General features: G+C 37.4%; 1 long non-coding RNA gene across 9 annotated transcripts in view; it reads right to left on the bottom strand.

Annotated features, from left to right (window-relative positions):
* The window catches only part of LOC149774746 (uncharacterized), a 50812-nt gene extending 35309 nt beyond the window's left edge, over positions 1-15503 (bottom strand). For 2 of the 9 annotated variants that reach the window (XR_016416744.1, XR_016416746.1), the window contains exons 1-3: positions 15122-15503; positions 13116-13158; positions 428-517 (exon numbers count right to left, since the gene is read on the bottom strand). This is a non-coding gene — a long non-coding RNA (uncharacterized LOC149774746). Of the gene's footprint in view, positions 1-427; positions 518-13115; positions 13159-14710; positions 15082-15121 lie in introns of those variants that run through there. The other 7 variants (XR_016416743.1, XR_016416745.1, XR_016416748.1 and 4 more) reach the window with 5 other exon arrangements.
* Positions 15504-23134: the final 7631 nt, after the last annotated feature.

Below are 23134 nucleotides of genomic sequence, written 5' to 3'. Positions count from 1 at the left end.
AATTTAAAAACATTTCCCCGACAGAATCTGAAAATAATCTACCATTTAAACTTTAATAAGGTGTATTTCATACATATAAGAAGATATTGACATGCATCAATCCCAGAGACAAAAGTGTGGAAGTTTTGGGACAAAAGCAAATATAATTAAGACACTTTTATTTTTTTCTCACGTTTATATTTTAAGGAATATATTAAATCTTCTATATTTGTTTGATTGCTTAGTTGTTTTTTTAAAAAGTTAATATCTCTCTTCTTACATAAACTTTATAAACCTAATGACATTATGAAATTATTTTCTTTACATATGCTCTTCACTTGTTTTTCGTTTCTAAATTTCCATTGTACTGAAATATTAATAAACTGTATGCTAATCAAAAGTATCTTCCTAGAGTGAACTTAGGTTTGAAGTTGTTGTCATATGTTACCTGGCAATTTTTGAGGTGGCTGTATGCATATAAAATCTGCTTTGGATTTCACTTCATGGACAGCATTATTGCCGGATTAATCACTGAGCACTGTAGTCCAAATACATAAAGTAAATCATGATAACTCATTATGTTTCACCAGCCAGTTTTAATCATTATACACATCAAAATAAATAAGGTGGATATTAGATTATCATGAGAGTATTTGAAAAACTGATTAATACAGTTAGCCCATGTTTCCATATTATCCCATGTTTCCATATTATCTCATGTTTCCATGTTATCCCATGTTTCCATATTAGTCCATATTTTCAAAACAATGGTCCCTTGCATCAATGCATAAATCCATCATAGATTATATTAAACTAAATAAAATATAGAACAAGATGAAAAGAATTTCCAGGAATTCAAAATATGACCATTTCTTATTTTTAACTGCTAGCATTGAAAATATCTTTTGAAATTCTTCAACCATAATATTTTCAAATTATCTGTGATGGTGGACATACTGGCTGTCAGCATGGCATCATTTTCATTTATCACCAACAAGGCATAAAAAGAAGTCTTCTGGTGGAAACCCCATGTTGACGACTTTCAGTCTCGAGAAATAATGACAATATTTTCAAAATGGATGCCATGGTGGCCATATTTTATATCAGATCAGCACCATTTTCATTTACAGCCAACTAGACATCATAAGACATCTTTCTGTGAGAACCCAATGCAAATAGAAAGAGAAACAGTGGTGAGATTTACAAGATGGTCATGGTGGCAGCCATATTCAGTGTCTGAATGGCACCCTTTAGATACAATAAACATCATAGAAAGTTAATTAGTAATCACCACATTTTCATATGACCATTCAAGAGGAGTAGTGATAACAATATTTTCAAGATGATTGCTGTGGTGGACATATTGAACATCATTTTCATTTTGGATCAACAACACATCATAAGAGATCTTCTGGTATTACTTTTCCTTCAGGAGGATAAACAATAACAAGTTTTTTCAATATGGCTATTGTTGCAGCCATATTTAATACCAGATCAGCATCATTTTCATTTGAACCAAATAGGCAACAAGCAAAGACTATTAGCCACACCCAGTGTTGACAGGACCATCCATTCACGAGCAGTGATAACAGCATTTTTAAGATGGCCAGCCTGGCAACCATACTGGATTTAGAACAGCACCATTTTCATTTGGGACCAAGTAGACCATGGGATGAATATGTGTGTAAAGTCGTATAGCAATCCTCCAAGTAGTTTATGATGAAAAGTGATAACAAACTGGTGGTAACACATGGGTGGATGATGTGGTCACAGATGATGGATGACGTACATACAACAGACCATTCCATCCACAACCAGTAATGCAAACAACTAATTGTTCTTGTTATTTGTGACTTTCTTAGTCAACAATGATTAGATAAATAGACATACTAAAGTAAATTTAAAACGAGTTTATTATTGTATTCTGTGCATTTATGCGCTCAATGCATTACAATAAATGTGGAGAGTAGCTCTGTTTAATACCACTAATCTCGTATTCCTTCTGAGTTCACGTTTACATTTATCCACTTTACAGTTATCATTAGTTGGTAGGATCCACATAAGCCAAAAATCAAAACATCACTCAACGTCTAGAAGCCAACATGTGCTGCTGTCATTGTTTTGCTCACATATACATGCGTAGCGAATTGCACTGCAAGGTTCCAGTTGGCATGATACCTATAATGTGTTTATTTATCCTAGGAGACCCTATGTGTAAACACTGATTTGTTTTGTGAAAAGAATTCCTATACTGGTATATTTAAGGTAAAGCTGGAAAAAGGCTTATATTGAAATGGATGCTAACAATTTAAACAGAATATTTTAGAGGAGGTAACTTAATAATTAATCTAAAGCGTGGGACATTAAAGGAGAAAATACTCAGATGCAACAAATATTTATAAAACTAATCAAAATATATACAGAGCATTAATTTTACAAATACTTCTAAATATTAATAACTGCTGTTTATAAGCGATTACAATTCTTTGAACTTTCAAAAATGCATCAAGGAATGAATGAATTTGTATGCTTGTTAATTCTTTCAGGCATTTTTATTTGCTATATTTTATTGTATTTATATTGTCCACCCTCTATGAAATCCCTCTGGAGGTTCTTAAGAAAGTTTTCAAATGATTTGTTTCCAGTTGGTCCAGTAAACATGTGAAAACATTTCAATGCTGGTGAGAAGTTCTACATGACAAAACTGAAGTTAATGTTTGATACATTTTTTCTCACACGACCATTTTAATTTTCAACATTGTGCTTTCTGTTTAATAAATGCCAGATTGAAAGAGCATTCTTAATGATATTCAAGCAGTAGCACCTGTGTTTTGAACATAGGCTAAGACTGGTCAAATGTGCATGTAAAAATGTGCAGCAATAAACACAATTAAAATGTTAAAAATGGCCCATATGTAAAGTGATGCAAATCAGTAGTGTTAAAAATGGCCCATTTGTAAAGTGATGCAAAACAGTAGTGTTAAAAATGGCCCACATGTAAAGTGATGCAAACGAGCAGTGTTAAAAATGGCCCATATGTTAAGTGATGCAAATCAGTAGTGTTAAAAATGGCCCATATGCAAAGTGATGCAAATCAGTAGTGTTAAAAATGGCCCATATGTAAAGTGATGCAAACCAGTAGTGTTAAAAGTGGCCCACATGTAAAGTGATGCAAAATGGCCCAAATGTAATGTGATGCAAATCAGTAATATTAAAAGTGGCCATATGTAAAATGATGCAACTCAGTAGTGTTAAAAGTGGCCCATAGGTAAAGTGATGCAAATCAGTATTGTTAAAAGTGGCCCATAGGTAAAGTGATGTAAATCAGTGGTGTTAAAAGTGGCCCATATGTAAAGTGATGCAAAACTGTCGTGTTAAAAGTGGCCCATATGTAAAGTGATGTAAGTCAGTGGTGTTAAAAGTGGCCCATATGTAAAGTGATGTAAAATAATGGTGTTAAAAGTGGCCCATATGTAAAGTGATGTAAATCAGTAGTGCTAAAAATGGCCCAAATGTAATGTGATGCAAATCAGTAGTGTTAAAAGTGGCCCATATGTAAAGTGATGCAAATCAGAGGTCAAAAGTGGCCCATATGTAAAGTGATGCAACTTGGTAGTGTTAAAAGTGGCCCATATGTCAAGTGATGCAAAACAGTGGTGTTACAAGTGGCCCATATGTAAAGTGAGGCAAATCAGTGGTGTTAAAAGTGGCCCATATGTAAAGTGATGCAAATCAGTGGTGTTAAAAGTGGCCCATATGTAAACTGATGCAAATCAGTGGTGTTAAACGTGGCCCATATGGAAAGTGATGCAAATCAGTGGTGTTAAAAGTGGCCATATGTAAAGTGATGCAAATCAGTGGTGTTAAAAGTGGCCCATATGTAAAATGACGCAACTCGGTAGTGTTAAAAGTGGCCCATATGTTAAAAGTGGCCCTTATGTAAAGTGATGTAAATCAGTGGTGTTAAAAGTGGCCCATATGTAATGTGATGCAAATCAGTAGTGTTAAAAATGGCCCAAATGTAATGTGATGCAAATCAGTGGTGTTAAACGTGGCCCATATGTAAAGTGATGTAAATCAGTGTTAAAAGTGGCCCAAATGTAATGTGATGGAAATCAGTAGTGTTAAAAGTGGCCAATATGTAATGTGATGCAAATCAGTGGTGTTAAACGTGGCCCATATGTAAAGTGATGCATATCAATGGTGTCAAAAGTGGCCCATATGTAAAGTGATGCAACTTGGTAGTATTAAAAGTTGCCCATATGTAAAGTGATGCAAATCAGTGATGTTAAAAGTCCCCCATATGTAATGTGATGCAAATCAGTACTGTTAAACGTGGCCCATATGTAAAGTGATGCAAATCAGTGGTGTTAAAAGTGGTCCATATGTAAAGTGATGCAAATCAGTGGTGTTAAAAGTGGCCCATATGTAAAGTGAGGCAAATCAGTGGTGTTAAAGGTGGCCCATATGTAAAGTGATGCAAATCAGTGGTGTTAAAAGTGGCCCATATGTAAACTGATGCAAATCAGTGGTGTTAAACGTGGCCCATATGGAAAGTGATGCAAATCAGTGGTGTTAAAAGTGGCCCATATGTAAAATGACGCAACTCGGTAGTGTTAAAAGTGGCCCATATGTTAAAAGTGGCCCTTATGTAAAGTGATGCAAATCAGTGATGTTAAAAGTCCCCCATATGTAATGTGATGCAAATCAGTACTGTTAAACGTGGCCCATATGTAAAGTGATGCAAATCAGTGGTGTTAAAAGTGGCCATATGTAAAGTGATGCAAATCAGTGGTGTTAAAAGTGGCCCATATGTAAAATGACGCAACTCGGTAGTGTTAAAAGTGGCCCATATGTTAAAAGTGGCCCTTATGTAAAGTGATGTAAATCAGTGGTGTTAAAAGTGGCCCATATGTAATATGATGCAAATCAGTAGTGTTAAAAATGGCCCAAATATAATGTGATGCAAATCAGTGGTGTTAAACGTGGCCCATATGTAAAATGACGCAACTCGGTAGTGTTAAAAGTGGCCCATATGTAAAGTGATGTAAATCAGTGGTGTTAAAAGTGGCCCATATGTAATGTGATGCAAATCAGTAGTGTTAAAAATGGCCCAAATATAATGTGATGCAAATCAGTGGTGTTAAACGTGGCCCATATGTAAAGTGATGTAAATCAGTGTTAAAAGTGGCCCAAATGTAATGTGATGGAAATCAGTAGTGTTAAAAGTGGCCCATATGTAATGTGATGCAAATCAGTGGTGTTAAACGTGGCCCATATGTAAAGTGATGCATATAAATGGTGTCAAAAGTGGCCCATATGTAAAGTGATGCAACTTGGTAGTGTTAAAAGTTGCCCATATGTAAAGTGATGCAAATCAGTGATGTTAAAAGTCCCCCATATGTAATGTGATGCAAATCAGTACTGTTAAACGTGGCCCATATGTAAAGTGATGCAAATCAGTGGTGTAAAAAGTGGTCCATATGTAAAGTGATGCAAAGCAGTAGTGTTAAAAGTGGCCAATATGTAAAGTGATGCAAACTAGTAGTGTTAAAAGTGGCCCATATGTAAAATGACGCAACTCGGTAGTGTTAAAAGTGGCCCATATGTTAAAAGTGGCCCTTATGTAAAGTGATGTAAATCAGTGGTGTTAAAAGTGGCCCATATGTAATGTGATGCAAATCAGTAGTGTTAAAAATGGCCCAAATATAATGTGATGCAAATCAGTGGTGTTAAACGTGGCCCATATGTAAAGTGATGTAAATCAGTGTTAAAAGTGGCCCAAATGTAATGTGATGGAAATCAGTAGTGTTAAAAGTGGCCCATATGTAATGTGATGCAAATCAGTGGTGTAAAAAGTGGTCCATATGTAAAGTGATGCAAAGCAGTAGTGTTAAAAGTGGCCAATATGTAAAGTGATGCAAACTAGTAGTGTTAAAAGTGGCCCATATGTAAAGTGATGCAAAATGGCCCAAATGTAATGTGATGCAAATCATTGGTGTTAAACGTGGCCCATATGTAAAGTGATGTAAATCAGTGTTAAAAGTGGCCCAAATGTAATGTGATGGAAATCAGTAGTGTTAAAAGTGGCCCATATGTAATGTGATGCAAATCAGTGGTGTTAAACGTGGCCCATATGTAAAGTGATGCATATAAATGGTGTCAAAAGTGGCCCATATGTAAAGTGATGCAACTTGGTAGTGTTAAAAGTTGCCCATATGTAAAGTGATGCAAATCAGTGATGTTAAAAGTCCCCCATATGTAATGTGATGCAAATCAGTACTGTTAAACGTGGCCCATATGTAAAGTGATGCAAATCAGTGGTGTTAAAAGTGGCCCATATGTAATGTGATGCAAATCAGTAGTGTTAAAAATGGCCCAAATGTAATGTGATGCAAATCAGTGGTGTTAAACGTGGCCCATATGTAAAGTGATGTAAATCAGTGTTAAAAGTGGCCCAAATGTAATGTGATGGAAATCAGTAGTGTTAAAAGTGGCCAATATGTAATGTGATGCAAATCAGTGGTGTTAAACGTGGCCCATATGTAAAGTGATGCATATCAATGGTGTCAAAAGTGGCCCATATGTAAAGTGATGCAACTTGGTAGTATTAAAAGTTGCCCATATGTAAAGTGATGCAAATCAGTGATGTTAAAAGTCCCCCATATGTAATGTGATGCAAATCAGTACTGTTAAACGTGGCCCATATGTAAAGTGATGCAAATCAGTGGTGTAAAAAGTGGTCCATATGTAAAGTGATGCAAATCAGTGGTGTTAAAAGTGGCCCATATGTAAAGTGAGGCAAATCAGTGGTGTTAAAGGTGGCCCATATGTAAAGTGATGCAAATCAGTGGTGTTAAAAGTGGCCCATATGTAAACTGATGCAAATCAGTGGTGTTAAACGTGGCCCATATGGAAAGTGATGCAAATCAGTGGTGTTAAAAGTGGCCATATGTAAAGTGATGCAAATCAGTGGTGTTAAAAGTGGCCCATATGTAAAATGACGCAACTCGGTAGTGTTAAAAGTGGCCCATATGTTAAAAGTGGCCCTTATGTAAAGTGATGTAAATCAGTGGTGTTAAAAGTGGCCCATATGTAATGTGATGCAAATCAGTAGTGTTAAAAATGGCCCAAATATAATGTGATGCAAATCAGTGGTGTTAAACGTGGCCCATATGTAAAGTGATGTAAATCAGTGTTAAAAGTGGCCCAAATGTAATGTGATGGAAATCAGTAGTGTTAAAAGTGGCCCATATGTAATGTGATGCAAATCAGTGGTGTTAAACGTGGCCCATATGTAAAGTGATGCATATAAATGGTGTCAAAAGTGGCCCATATGTAAAGTGATGCAACTTGGCAGTGTTAAAAGTTGCCCATATGTAAAGTGATGCAAATCAGTGATGTTAAAAGTCCCCCATATGTAATGTGATGCAAATCAGTACTGTTAAACGTGGCCCATATGTAAAGTGATGCAAATCAGTGGTGTAAAAAGTGGTCCATATGTAAAGTGATGCAAAGCAGTAGTGTTAAAAGTGGCCCATATGTAAAGTGATGCAAATCAGTGGTGCTAAAAGTGGCCCATATGTGAAGTGATGCAAATCAGTAGTCTTAAAAGTGGCCCATATGTAAAGTGATGCAAATCGGTGGTGTTAAAAGTGGCCTATATATAAAGTGATGTAAATCAGTGGTGTTAAAAGTGACCCATATGTAAAGTGATGCAAAACAGTGGTGTTAAAAGTGGCCCATATGTAAAGTGATGCAAATCAGTGGTGTTAAAAGTGGCCCATAGGTAAAGTGATGCAAATCAGTAGTGTTAAAAATGGCCCATATGTAAAGTGATTCAAATCAGTAGTGCTAAAAGTGGCCCATATATAAAGTGATGCAAATCAATGTAAAGTGATGCAAATCAGTAGTGTTAAACGTGGCCCATATGTAAAGTGATGCAAATCAGTAGCTAAAAGCGGCCCATATGTAAAGTCATGCAAATCAGTAGTGTTAAAAGTGGCCCATATATAAAGTGATACAAATGAATAGTGTTAAAACTGGCCCATATGTAATGTGATGCAAATCAGTAGTGTTAAAAATGGCCCATATGTAAAGTGATGCAAATTAGTAGTGTTAAAAGTTGCCCATATGTAAAGTGATGCAAATCAGTAGTGTTAAAAGTGGCCCATATGTAATGTGATGCAAATCAGTAGTGTTAAAAGTGGCCCATATGTAAAGTGATGCAAATCAGTAGTGTTAAAAGTGGCCCATTTGTAATGTGATGCAAATCAGTGTTGAAAGTGGGCTATATGTGGCCACCTGACCAGTCTTTGCCTGTACTCAAAATGTTTGAAATATAGGTTGATTTTTTAATGTTGAAACTGAAAGATGCTCAAAGAAAGATGTATCTTCTAACAAATACCGGCAGTTATCTGATGCATATATGAGTACCAGTGTAGATATGAGTACCAGTGTGGATATGAGTACCAGTGTTGGCAGGAGTACCTGTGTAGATATGAGTACCAGTGTAGATATGAGTAAATGTGTTGACATGAGTACCTGTGTAGATACGAGTACCAGTGTTGATATGAGTATCAGTGTTGATATGAGGTTAAATTTAAGCCAGGTCAAACACATACAGTTCTTCTCAACACCATCTTTAAAACCTGCAATCAAATGTTACTTAAATCTACTGCACCTAGAATAGATTATCTCTCCAGTCAAATGATCCTCATGTGAACTGGGCATTGACATATATCAGCGTACATTCATAGCTTTAATTACACAGTTGTTCCGATTGGAAGAACTTAATGAATCCTATTTCTCCCAGTACTTTTGTTACCTGTAATATGCAAAATAAATTATTATTTGAGAAAGAATTACAAATGCATGTGTAAAACCATCCCTCACTGCATTTTTCGAAAGAGTTGTCAAATTCGAAGATGTTAAAAACTATTCAGAATTTGAAACAAATTGATATAATTAATTGAATATCTAATAAAGTTATGGCTTTAAATCTGCTCAGTATACAAACCACACACAGACAGACAGATGAACTTAAAGAACCAATTGTCTTAAGCTATAACAACGAGAGTTATATTTATCTTCTGCAAATAAAAGGGTCAAATTCTAATACATTCCAAAACTTTTTAATTTCTATGTAGTGAAAGTACATACTGTTCTGGGTTCGAGTCTTGGATTCAGCCTATGTGGGTATGTGAGAAAGCATGCCAGCAGCTTCTCATGGGTCGGTGGTTCTTTCTGGGGTTTTACCCCAATTTCTTCCTCCACCATTAATACTGGCTGTCATGTATAGCCTATCGTGTGCTGAAAAATGGCATTAAACCCTACAACAAAAACATGCTGTTCAATTACTTATGCATACAAATAGACCTTTATAACTGCATATCCCTACAGATCTGAGGCTTTCAGTATAAGCATGTGACACTTTCGAGGCAAATGGTCAAAAGTGTCTAAAGCAGCTCAAGTTGGCTGCTGTCGTGTAACCCATTTTTTCCCCCTTTCATTACAATGACAAGGTATAACCTTACAAGTTTTGATGTGACAATAAATATTCAAAAAATTCAGTATCATGGCATCAGAGGCAGCCATTTCTGCTAGTCATGCAAAACAACTATAAAACTAAATGCATCCAGGTAGGATCGAAATCTTCCAATGATAAAAAAACAGACCACCAAATACCGTGAGACTGATCAGGATACAATAAAACTGTGTTTCCTATTGCACTGGGTTTATTGGGGTAGGCAGGTCATTCCTATTACACTGGGTTTATTGGGGTAGGCAGGTCATTTCTATTACACTGGGTTTATTGGGGTAGGCAGGTCATTCCTATTGCACTAGGTTTATTGGGGTAGGCAGGTCATTCTTATTACACTGGGTTTATTGGAGTAGGCAGGTCATTTCTATTACACTGGGTTTATTGGGGTAGGCAGGTCATTCCTATTGCATTAGGTTTACTGGGGTAGGAAGGTCATTCCTATTGCACTGGGTTTATTAGGGTAGGCAAGTCATTCCTATTATACTGGGTTTAATGGGGTAATCAGGTCATTTCTATTACACTGGGTTTATTGGGGTAGGCAGGTCATTCCTATTGCACTGGGTTTATTGGGGTAGGCAGGTCATTCCTATTACACTAGGTTTATTGGAGTAGACAGGTCATTAATATTGCACTGGGTTTATTGGGGTAGGCAGGTCATTCCTATTGCACTGGGTTTATTGGGGTAGGCAGGTCATTCCTATTGCACTAGGTTTATTGGGGTAGGCAGGTCATTCCTATTGCACTGGGTTTATTGGAGTAGACAGGTCATTCCTATTGCACTAGGTTTATTGGGGTAGGCAGGTCATTCCTACTGCACTGGGTTTACTGGAGTAGACAGGTCATTCCTATTGCACTGGATTTATTGGGGTAGGTAGATCATTCACTGGGTTTATCACTGGATTTATTGGGGTAGGTAGATCATTCCTATTACACTGGGTTTAATGGGGTAGGCAGGTCATTCCTATTGTACTGGGTTTGTTGGAGTAGACAGGTCATTTTTTAAAACATATTTAATGAGATTTTTTAATTTCATTTTTTAACATGGGTGGAAAAAAGTGATGGGGTCAGCAATGAGAAACATACAGTCAGCAAACTGGAAATACATTTTGTCCTTACATGCATAGCTGCACAACAATGATTCATCATGTCATAGATATTTTATAACAACACTAGGGTAACATTTCTTACCCAGTCTTTCCTCTTTCCTTGTTAATTTTTTGAACGTATATTTTATTAAAGATTTATAATTAGCAAGATATTTATTTGCAAATTAAATTGAAGAATCTTTATTGATTTGTTAAAGAAGTTTTCATGTAGCAACTTAATCACTACCAAAATAGTTTGTGTAAGCTGAATACAAAAGCTCATGTCTACTCTATTTCAGCGAGGAATGTGTTGGCTCTAAATATATTATATTTCAGCAATATAATGAGAGACAGAGTCCTATGTCAGAACGGGTCATGGGGTTAATCTGAGGTAATTTTGTCACTCGGTATGATTTTTTTCCTTCAGGTTATAGCTCTTTTTCAACATTAAGCTTGTGTCAGCCACCCGTGTATATATACAGTAAATGTGTTGCCCACTGATGATTTGGAAGGACACATTCGCAAGCCACATGTGTATGTATACAGTACATGTGTTGCGCACTGATGATTTGGAAGGACACATTCACAAGCCACCTGTGTATGTATACAGTACGTGTGTTGCCCACTGATGATTTGAAAGGACATATTTGCAAGTTTAACATGACAGATGCAGTATCTACCAAAGAGTTGTATTTGAATATGTAGAATAAATTTGATGACATATAAATACCAGTAATAATTCATCTGTGCAACAAATATTGAAGCAATGATATATCCCTATTACATATCAAGAGTTATTCCTCCTGTCTTGTTGTTTCACATGTGTACTAATAGAGATGGAAAATAAGGGATATAAAGGCGGGACCTAAATGGTGAAAATAATGTTGGTTAAATCCGAAGATATTAATCCAATATATTATTATTGGATCCTACATTTGGCAACGAGGATATAAAAATATCATAGTTCAAAATGACAGCAACACAAGTGTATGACATTAGGTCAATAGCTTCATTCGATTGTCTGAAACTGATAGCATAACAATAAGATGAAAAAGATGGATACACGCATTTGAGTTTTATGCGACTGGGAAAGGAGTCAAAGATCCAAAAAGAGCACTGTTGTTGCATACTGCTGGTATGGATGTGCAAACATTTCACACCACAAGCAAATCTGCCATTAGGGTGAACCAATAATTTATTTTGTTGACAATAACTCAGTCAAAATGTGCACACATGTTATGCTATTACAAAGAAGCGCAAAAAAAGTTTATTTTATGAAAATGTCTGAAATTGTATTTTTCATGGCTTTTTTTCTCCAAACAATGCCAACTTAATACTGTTTAACAATTAATTATTTTTGTGTCAAAAAGTGGTACCATACCCAATGCTTTTTTATTTGTTAAAACATCAAAACCAAATATGGCACATTCATAAAGATTATTTAGCTGTTCATAAAATGCTGTTTTTTTAAAAATTGGACCAAAAATGAATATTATAGATTTTTTTATATATTATAATTATAGTGTATGTTTAATGTCTTTTTGGTTAGTTTGGGGCTAATGAGCTAGAGACAAAAAATTGTGATATCTACATTAATGCTGCTTCGCACAGACTTCTACTGAAGGAACATTGTAATTTACAGGGCCTGTAGTCAAAGAAAGATAAAATTATGATAAAATATTTGAACTTCCACTGTTTCAAAAAATGCTATATTTGCACTTAACATTGCCTGAAAAAAAACAAGGAAATGGTGTTTGAAAAACATTTTACAGTGTTTTTCTCTTTTACACTGTTTTTGTCTCCCTCTTATCTGCCAAAAGTTGTGTGTGATGTGATGTGATTTGTATTTTTAACATAGCTTTAACAATTTTTCAGTCATATCACTACGATGTCTGCAATGGGGCAGTTTATAGCATTGTCTAGCACTGGGGCATCATGCCACAGACATGTAGCTTGATGTCCCACCCAGTCACATTATCCTGAAACCAGGCAGACCAGTCCTAACACTAACCTCTTAATGCTGAGCACCAAGCGAGGCAGCAGTTAGTACCATTTTTGTAAGTCTTTGGTATGACTTGGCCGGGGATCGAACCCATGACCTCCCGCATCAGAGGCAGACACTCTCAGCACTATGCCACCGGAGTGGTGGCCAAAAGTTGTCATTTGATACTAAGCATATCATTGTACAAGAAATGCAATATTCAATAAAACCTGGAAATGGATTTTTGTCCATTCACAGTGGAATAGATATGGCATTTTGTTTCTTCCCAAAATACTGATCAGCAAATGTGACAGCTGCAAACCATACTAAATACTCCTTTATTTTAAACATAAACACGCACCAAAAAGACAGAAGGAAAGTTTCTTTGACACCACTAGGGTTTCCCCGGAAATTTTTCTAAACAAATTTAAACAGCAATGTAAGAGCTGGAAGCTCACAAAAATGTTGATTAGTGTCTTCTTATTGCACTTCTATACATGTACATTGTTTAAGTTGTTTCACTTACAATTTCTAGCTTGTGATCCGCTGCCTGTTCCCTATCACAGCCTCTGCAATAGATAAAATCATATCAATGCGCAGCATAAATTTTGGTACATATTATCACCTCTGTCATGGAACACCCAAACTATGTTATCATGGAACACCCAAAGTACATCGATACATTCACATATGTTTGTACATACATCTTGGGGGACATTGTCTTACATCTTTTATGAAATGAAATGTATCAGACAAACTGAAATCAAGAAGATTTATAAAAATGGCAGGTTTTGGGACATTGATGAAGATTCCTATTTTAGGATATGCACAGCTATTACAGTAACTCAGAAATGAATGTGCCTTGAAGATCGATGAGACTGACTAATCAGTACATGAAGTACAATCATAAAGATTTCAATAGTGCATTTTCAAATCTGTCATTAAAAGTATGTTTTTAACTTCCATATTAAAAAAAGATTGATTTTGCAATCTGCTTTGTGTGGCAGTCATGGAGTCCATTATTGGTCAACTATAAAATGAATGACTTGAATTGCAATTTAGTTCTGCCATAAGTGGTACTGATACTTACATTCGTACTGAAAATTGCTGATTAAGTATTAAGGAGGCGCTCACCAGTTATGTACTTTTGAGAGAGTGACGTATGTAAGGTGAAGTTGTTTGCATTTGAAACATGCACAGTGGAGAGAATGTTGACATACCTCTATGCTACTTTGACGTAATGTGGCTGACATTTCTTTGGATATTGTACTTAAGGAAAATGTACATGATCTAAGCACACTACTAAATAAAATGAATGCTCCCTCAGTATGTTAAAAAGAAAAGCCTGAATTAGTCTAAAGTACACTATCTTTAGCACCTATTAAAATAGGGAAAATTAATTTTGCCCAACTAAACTATACTGTACCAGCTTCTAGAAGTGTAATGGAAGAATTACTACATATATAAAATGTACAAAAATGCATCGGTTCTTTTTCTTACAATTTACCTCTGAAATCCAGGAAGTAAAAATGACCAAGTGGAGATAGTAGTTTTTGAAAGGTGCACATCTGCAGTAAGGCCAAGCTGTATACTTAATAACCCATATTACACCCATCAATTACACACCAAAAATATAGCGACTTTGAACAATATTTCAGTTATACAAGGTATTATTTAAAACAGCCAGTATAACCAATGAGGAAACCAGGGGAAATTCTTTTTCTTTAAAATTCTAATACAAAATATGAAACTGTAGAGCACCACCTAACCATAAAATGTTCTTACTATTTAACTTGCACATCCCACATACAGAATCACTGATTCAGAGACAATGGTGAAGATACTAAACAATCATGATACAGATTGGCTGTGATAAATGTTTTACAACTGAACATTATGAAGTAAGTTTTTTTCCATCAATATGTTGTGCTACAAATGTAAAGCTTTACACACTGACAGAAACAAAGACTCATGTATATCATATGACACAGCTTTCTGGATTCGATTTGCAAGAACAGAGACTTTCTGCAAAAAAAATTGAATTAATCAGATAAGTAAAAAAAAACATGCATCATAAAAAACTATACTGAACGGGTTTCCTCTAATGTGACCAACAATGACCTTTTCTGTTTCCTGTAGTCATTGTCCACATCCTTCTGGTTAAAAAATGTCTTAAATTCCCTGTAACACTAACAGTCACCTTTCTCGTCACCTCTTCTAGCCCAACATTTGGCTGATGTTCTTATTCATCACACTCCTAGCCATTTCATAATGTGCTTCTGCACCCACAATTTTTTTTCTTAAAAACCTCAAACTACATGATCTTTTTTATTTGCCACTGTTAGTATCTGTGGCCTCACTCATGTCACTGATAACAAGTTTCAGAGTTTCTAAACATGTTTCTGAGGCTTTGTTGTGCACATTTTTCAGACCTAGTATCTAGTCCTACCTGTAAAACCTGACGCTGATATTTATGTTTTGGGATTACCTAAACAAAATCAAAATGTGCTATGTCTTACATGTAGGACTAACCTAGTATCCACCCCTTCTCTTACGAATCTCTTGCTGCAAAATCTTCACAGCAGTCTCCATGGTTTTTTTCTCCAACTCGTCTGACATTAGACAGGTATTATCCTCTTTACTCAGGTTTTCATTCATGTGTATACAAATAATAAGAAATACTAGCCCGTACATCTCCAGTGCCGTACGAAACTCACTTTCTTCGAAATTGTCTCCAGTAAGTATAATCAGATCCTACAATAAGGATTCATTTTATAGCTTGGAGGCGACTGCTGAAACAATCTATGATTTCTAGTGATGATGTTTAATTGGTGTCATCGCTTCTTATATTTAAAAAAATATATATTTGACTTCTCTTTGTACGTAACATTTTAGGTTGCTGCCATCGTTGTTATTGTTTAGTGTAGAGCCTCCGGAGCGCTATCAGAGCACCTCTAATCGTGGTTAGAGTAATTGTTGCGCGCGCGTATTAGTGTATGTGTGATTCGGATTTTTAACGGAGCTGAAACAATTTTCCAGTTATAGCGCTATCATATCTGAAGTATGGCAGTTTATAGCGATGTCTAGCACTGGGGCATCATGCCACAGACATGTAGCATGATGTCCCACCTAGTCATATTATCCTAACACCAGGCCAACCAGTCCTAACACTATCATCTTGATGCTGAGCTCCTAGCGAGGCAGCTGTTAATAGCCATTTATAAGTCTTTGGTATGACTCGGTCGAGGTTCGAATCCATGACCTCCCGCATCCAAAGCGGAAGCTCTAACCATAAAGCCACAGTTTATTTGCATATAATACAAAGTAAACATTCAAAATTCTCTGAAATTATTGTTATTTAAATTCCAAATAATCATAAATTACCCATTACATCGTCAAGGAATACCGCCATGTCGGCCTACATAAATTGCATATTACAACGTCATGGAATATCGCCTTGTCTGTCTGCATAAATTACCCATTACAACTTCAAGGAATAAAGCCATGTCGGCCAACATAAAGTACCTATTACAACGTCAAGGAATAGCGCCATGTCGGCCTACATAAATTACCCATTTCAACGTCAAGGAATATAGAATGTTCTGAATGATTTCCAATAGTCTTGAATGTTCTGATATGTTCATAGTCGTGAATGTCCCGATATACCAATGATGTAATCCAGAATATCTTTAAATGAATTTTTAAAAATCCAATTTAATGTAATAATCTCAGCTTCAATGGGCCTTTTAATAATTTCTGAATAATTTAGAATCTTTCCAGCGGAGAAAAAACGGTTTAATTGTAGATCAGGCCAGGTTTTGAACTCAGGTATTAGTAAACATCTTGTTTACTACTTAAAATTATTGACAAAAGTCAGGTATGCAAACACTCCATCAACAATTCTCAAATACCAGGGACATAACTACGCTTTAAAACAGAAAAACACCTTAAAAGAAAATCAATCCAAACTAGAAATATATTTTTGTTGTTAAAATCGTGACACACGCTGGAACAGATTAAATACGTTTTGCAAACAATATAGTGGGCTGATCAGTAAAACAAAGACATGGACAATTCCAAGGGCATGCGAGGTTAGATTGATACTTGACATGCGCGTAGATCTGAGCCGTTAATAGGATTATCTGAGGACTTTGCACCATACCAAAGTGTCAGCTTTTAAGGCGAATTCTTGATAACTAAGCCATTGCAGGTAAGCGATTTAAGGAATACTATGTTTATCTGCCATTATAAAATTGTGATTACTTCTGGTAATTTGCATACATGTCAATGGAATAATATTAGCTTATTTTGTTTTAAATTAAATACAGGCCTCTTTTAAACCAGACATGTGGCATCGCTATTGATGCTTTACCTAATGGAGACCGACAAAACAGAACTCTCACTGACAATCGACGAAGTTTTATATCGTATACAAAGATTATTTTTTTTAAATGAAACAAACTGAGATATTTTAATGATGGGCGTTACTAGATACAATACAAGAAACTGAGCCATTAACAAAAGAAACGTTAGGTAAAGAAAGGTGTCAGAAGAAAACTGACAACGTTCCACGCCAGGGTCTTTAAATGAGTATTTAACATCATTGATAATTCTAATGGACTTAAAATAAAGATATCAAAGTACTGTATATCATGCCTCAGACGTGTATTGTGACGACTATGTGAAACAACTGAATTTATTGTGACGAGGAAAGTAGTGGAGGGGAACAATATGGCGTTTAATGGAAAAGAAATTACAAGATCCCTTGGGAGGATATAGCGTCAATGGGAAAATACATTACAGACCCCCTTTGGGACTGTATAACGTCAAAATGTATAGCGATAACGGCAAAATACATTACAGGTAAGGTGACGTCACATTATAGAAGATTGGTAATAATACTGTAGCAAGGTTCTGACCTCAATAGGGACCAAAGAGCGGGAAAAAACCTAGAACGTTTTGCCGGGAAAGAGACATAGATAACACATACAACAGACAACAGACAACAACACAAACAACTATACAACCGACTAAAACATTTTTTGGGCAAAATAAGCATATCTTGCCGAGGCATATGAGTGGCCCTGAAAAGGGCCTTCGCTTTTATGTTAACATCATTCAGTTAGCATAGAGGGCATCACATATGTCTTCTTCTCTTCTTTAAACTTGTTCTGACTTTTGGTCCGTAGATGAGAGCTCTCTTCAAACAGCCATATCTCCACATAAATTATTCTTTTCCAAACGCTCGTATCGGTGATACGGATAATTGTCCATGCTGATCTGATTTACATGGGTAAGTTCGTACGGATTAGCATTGACGATACGACAGTATATGATTCTACGTTTGTCCACATCTTGTGACCAGAACAGGTGAAGGGAATGAACTAAACGGGGTTATTTATAGTGGAAGAGCGGATCGAAACGGACTGAGTTTATTCACCAATCTTAACACGTGTTAAAAATTCAGTCACAGTGTGGAGTCTGTCTTCCAAACCGAAGAGAGCTGACTATGACGTCACATTCACTATATATGTGCGCTAGCGTCTATGCGCAGTCAATCCATGCGACAGAGCTTCCAAAAATGACTGAAACTAAGAAGACAATGAATTGGGGTGCACCAGCCGAGGAGACGAGAATCGATGTCATAGCAGCAGCTACCAAAGTCAACACAGACCTACTTCCAGAAGAGGTCGATTTTAATTGGGATTTTTTCTTTTTTCTTCGCAAGAATTTGTTGCAGTACCAGTACATTCGCCACCTTCTCTTTCTTTACCGCATGTCAAGGATTTTAAACAGAGACAGAAAGAAGAATTGGAGAAATTTTTACAGCAGCAGAAAGAAGCAGAGCAAGCTTTTCTCCTTCAACAGCAACAGCAAGAAGAAGAGGTAAGAAGAAGGAAACGACAAGAAGAAGAAGAAGCAGCAGAGAAGAAACAAAGTCTAGGAGAGAAGGAGGACATGGGAAGTGAAACAGTGACGGTACTCTTAGACATTTTGGCAGAGTTAATGAGTCTGAAACAAATGTATCAGGCTTCTTTAATACGACCCAGTAGAAAAATACCTTCCCGAGCCAAACAACCGAAACCTGTTACTACGCCTGCAACCACCCTTAGTGATTTCTACCAATTCATCATCGACAGGAACCAGTTCAGAAGCAGGCCTTGGCCTTGGCAAAGGCTTAAGGCAGTTAGAACTGATTACGTCACTTTAAAAAAATTAAACAAACAAATCCCCAGCGGTTCTTTTCAGGGCCTCTCACTTCTCTCGAAAATAGATAATACTTCAACTGAAAAAATCAATTATAGCTCAAAATCACTTTTTTACCCATGATGTACGTGTGTGAGTGCATGAGTGTAGGTTCTTATTCTAAAAAAATCAAAACCAAGAGACACTTACGTTTTCTGTTTGGTCTATTCTGGTACTAATTTTACAATTCAATATCACAACACAGCACTTTAAAAAATACATAGACTCCTTCTGTGTCTTTTGTTCACTGTCTGTGTTTTCAGAATTTCATCACTTTCACAAGTTTTTTCTCTCCTCTTCGTCCTCATTTTCTTCTCGTCATCTTTTCTTCTCTTTCTTTCTCTTTCTGTACGTGTCTGGGTTCTTCCTTTGGGGAGGGTAACTCTTCTTATTCCTGTTCGGAACCCCTCTCTTCTCCTTGCGCCTGTTGTTTCTTGGGGCATTCTGAAGACCATTGTCCTTTCTCTTGACAATAATAACATGTATCTTGAATTTTGCCGCTTCTGACACCTGTTTTGCTTTTTTCACGGGCTTGATACTATGAAGACCAACGTCCTTTCTTCTTACAGATATAGCAAGTATCTTAACTTTTATCTCGAAAGGAGGGAGAGGATTCCGTCGGTTTGTCTGAAGAAAACTTTCGTATAATACCTCGTAAAGCTCTGATCAGAAGTTCGATCTGTGTGTGCTCTTCCATCGTTCTGGTTAGTTTGAGAGTGAAATGAATACTGGAAGGGAAGACACTATCCCTTTATATATATACTGGTCTAACATGATATAAAGAGGCACATGGCGTTTAAAATGTAGTACTTTGCCTTTTTCAGTCAAGATGAAATGATCGCAGCATGTCGTAGATACAAAAGAACAAAGTAAGAGGCAGAAACGTGACTTGTCGCATCGTACAGTAGCTGATATTTTGGCACAAATTCATGCCAGTGATTTGGAAGATGACATGAGTGAGCCAGAATCCAGACCCAGAGATTCACCCAACCAAATTTCACCACCATTAGTAAACTCTGAAAATTACTACCACATTCGAGAGACGGAAAAGCGCTCCTCTAGATAATTTAGAATCACGGCTTACAAGTTTAAAGATTTCAAGTCCCACGTACTGCTGGAGAAAGCAGAAGGTTTCATCACCGAGGTGTGAGATTCTTTGTTAACCACACTGAAACGGCAATGTCAGGCCAAAGAAGACGATCGCTTGAGACTTTCCATTTATCACGACAGTTTGAAGTCCCCCGTTTGGATCGAGTTTAGCAGTCCGTCAGAACTATTACCTTCCAAAGTCATCGACAAGATTCAACACATACATCAATCAAACGACAAGTTTCAGATCACCGATGGAAAAACCACACTGCTCATGACCCACGTTTCTCTTTCCCCTGGGACCGGACAAAGCAAAAAGGGGTTACTGTTGGACAGCCTTCGTAGCATAAAGCGTAGCCTTGTTCAAATTAATAATCCTCAAGACCAGATCTGTTTAGGCCCTGCCATCGTGGTGGAACGAACGTATGCCGACAAGAATGACACGTTAGAATGGAAAAGAGCCTGGAAAACAATTCAACAATGGGACCGAGCCAAACAAGGAAGGGAAGCAGAACTCCTGTTACAGCAAGCTGACCTGTCCAAAAACACAACCTGTGGCATTCCTGAAATGCAAAAATTGCAAGACGTCCTGGCTCCAGCTACACCTTGAAAGTGTACCGTTCAGATGTGCGTGGACCTTTGTTGTTTCGAGGCAAATATTTCAAAGACGCAAACTACATTCACGTCTCTCAGCACGACGAACATTTCGATGCCATCACCAGTATCATCGCATTTATGGGATACGGTTATTACTATGAGAAATGTGAATATGGCTATAGCAATCGAGAGCAACACAAGCATAGTGGATCGAAATGCTCAGGATTTTTTTTACTCTCTGCCCTGTCTGGAAGATGGACAAGAACGAGTGCATTGTCCTGCTTGTCAGAGCACTTTTGTTAGACATGCCTGTTACCAACAACATCTAAAGACGCAAGGTTCACAGCAGAAAAGTGCTTGTCAACACCTGAGATCGTACCCTACTTGTGAACAAGGCATACGTACCAACAATGCCAAGGAACATGTATGTTCGAGGAAGAAACAATGGCACATTTATCACCAAATCGTGGAGTTGGAACACAATTACTACATTCAAAAATACCATTCCAAACACGAGGAGGAAGATGACCAGAAGAAAGGCAATTTCATCTTGTTTGATTTCGAATGCATGCAAGAGACCGGCATTCACATTCCTAATTTATGCGTGACTCATCGAGCGTACGCGAGGTGCATCCAAGAGCCTGTCTTTAGTCATTGCCCTCAGTGCAGCAAGATTCCTGGAGGACGTTAAAAAAATCGTTCGGGAACAGAACACGCAAGCCGATTTCGCCCAATCGATGTTAGACCCCATCGACGAGACGTGGAGCCAAGAGTACATCGAACGTTACGGAGATTGTCATCGCCATGTCACGGTAATGGCTCACAATTTCTCAGGATACGATGGACAGTTTCTTTTGAGATACTATACGGAACAAATCACCGAACGTCCTAAAGTGACTTTGAATAGAGCCAAAGTAATCTCCATGCAAGTGGGTCAAGTACAGTTTAAAGAGTCGATAAGTTACTTGGCCATGCCATTGAGTCGAATGCCTAAATCGTTTGAAATGCCAGAAATGGACAAAGGCTATTACCGCACTTTTTCAATACCGAAACAAATCAAAACACAGTTCTGCCCCATTTGCATCAGGCCCACTACTACGACCCCGACAACATGCGTGCCGAATAACAAAAAACTTCTACTCTTGGTGCTCGGCTCACGCCTCGGCCCCCTTCGACTTTCAGGAAGAAATGTTCAATTATTGTCGTTCCAACGTTTATATGTTATGGAGTTGCTGTGGAAAATTTCGAGAATTATTCATGGAATACGGAGGACTCGTGGGAGCAAGATAAAAAGAAAACAAGAAGACAAAAGGGACCTCTGGAGTCCAAACATCTCAGACGTGACACTTGAAATTGAATGGAAGAACGAAAACTAGCTTTAGTGCTTTAAAAACGATAGATGGAACACCATCATTGGCATGAACACCAGACCCCACATTTGCCTCCCAATCCGAATATGACCGAGATGTCCCAGTTACAACATGAATTGCAATCGTTTATAGATCGCAACGATTCGTCCGAAAAAGAAAAATAGCAAAAGTACGATCAACTCTTGCAACGACTACAGCTGTTTCACCAGAACGCTTTAGTTGAAACAGCTCTACCCACACTGAAAGATTTTAAGGCCATGATGAAAAATCCATCAACATCATCAGCACTACCCCCAGCGGTCAAGACAGACATAGCCCCACGAATGCATGAGGAAGAAGAGGTACGAGAAGTCTTTCAAACACCGTCAGATGTTACCATTCCTAGAAAGATTTCAGCGTCCTTGCTGACCCCTTCCCCCACTCCCCAACAAGAAAAACTTAAAGCTTGGGTTATAAAGATGATGTCCACTCCTCCTTCGACAGAAGTGAAAAAGATAGAAGGGAAACCAGATGTGGCAAAAGAAAAGAAGACCAAAACAATTACATTACCACCTCCACCACCACAACTACCCTCGACTTCTACTCCCGTAGCACATCGGACACGTAAAGCCGTTTCCAAACCATCATTTTGACCCATCCAAAGTAGCATTTAAAAATGGAGAAGGTGTTAGCCAGCATTTACTGCGATCCATCCCATCCTGGGGGTTATGGAGGAGTTCAGTAATTGTATCGTGCTGCCAAAAGTCGACATCAGGTGCAACGATGGTTACAAGAACAAGCCACTTATACTTTACACACACCTATTCGACGAAAATTTTCCAGAAGTCGTACCAAAGTGGAAGGCATCGATCATCAATGGCAATCCGATTTAGCCGATGTCTCTCATTTGGAAACCTACAATTGTGGCTTCAAGTCTTTGTTTTGAGTCATTGACGTCTTTTGTAAATTTGCCTGGGTCGTGCCATTGACTTCCAAATCGAGCAATGATTTAGTGCGAGCCCTCCAACTGGTGTTGAAACAAAGCGGTCGTCACCCTCTTTGATGGCAAACCGACAAAGGCACCGAATTTCTGAACCAAGCCTTCCAAAAATAATTAAAGAAACGTGAAATTAATTTTTTTTGCCACTGAGAATCCCGAAACCATAGCCAGCATATTGTAATGTTTTCAACGAACCTTGAAAGAACGCATGTGGAAATATTTTACGCATCACCACACACTCAAGTACATCGACGTCTTACCGCA

Source organism: Sinohyriopsis cumingii, unplaced genomic scaffold (genome assembly GCF_028554795.1).
Source record: "Sinohyriopsis cumingii isolate HCF-2022 unplaced genomic scaffold, ASM2855479v2 utg000160l, whole genome shotgun sequence".
Lineage (NCBI taxonomy): Eukaryota > Metazoa > Mollusca > Bivalvia > Unionida > Unionidae > Sinohyriopsis > Sinohyriopsis cumingii.
The sequence above is the reverse complement of the archived record's forward strand: the minus strand, read 5'-3'. Positions and strand labels throughout refer to the sequence as shown.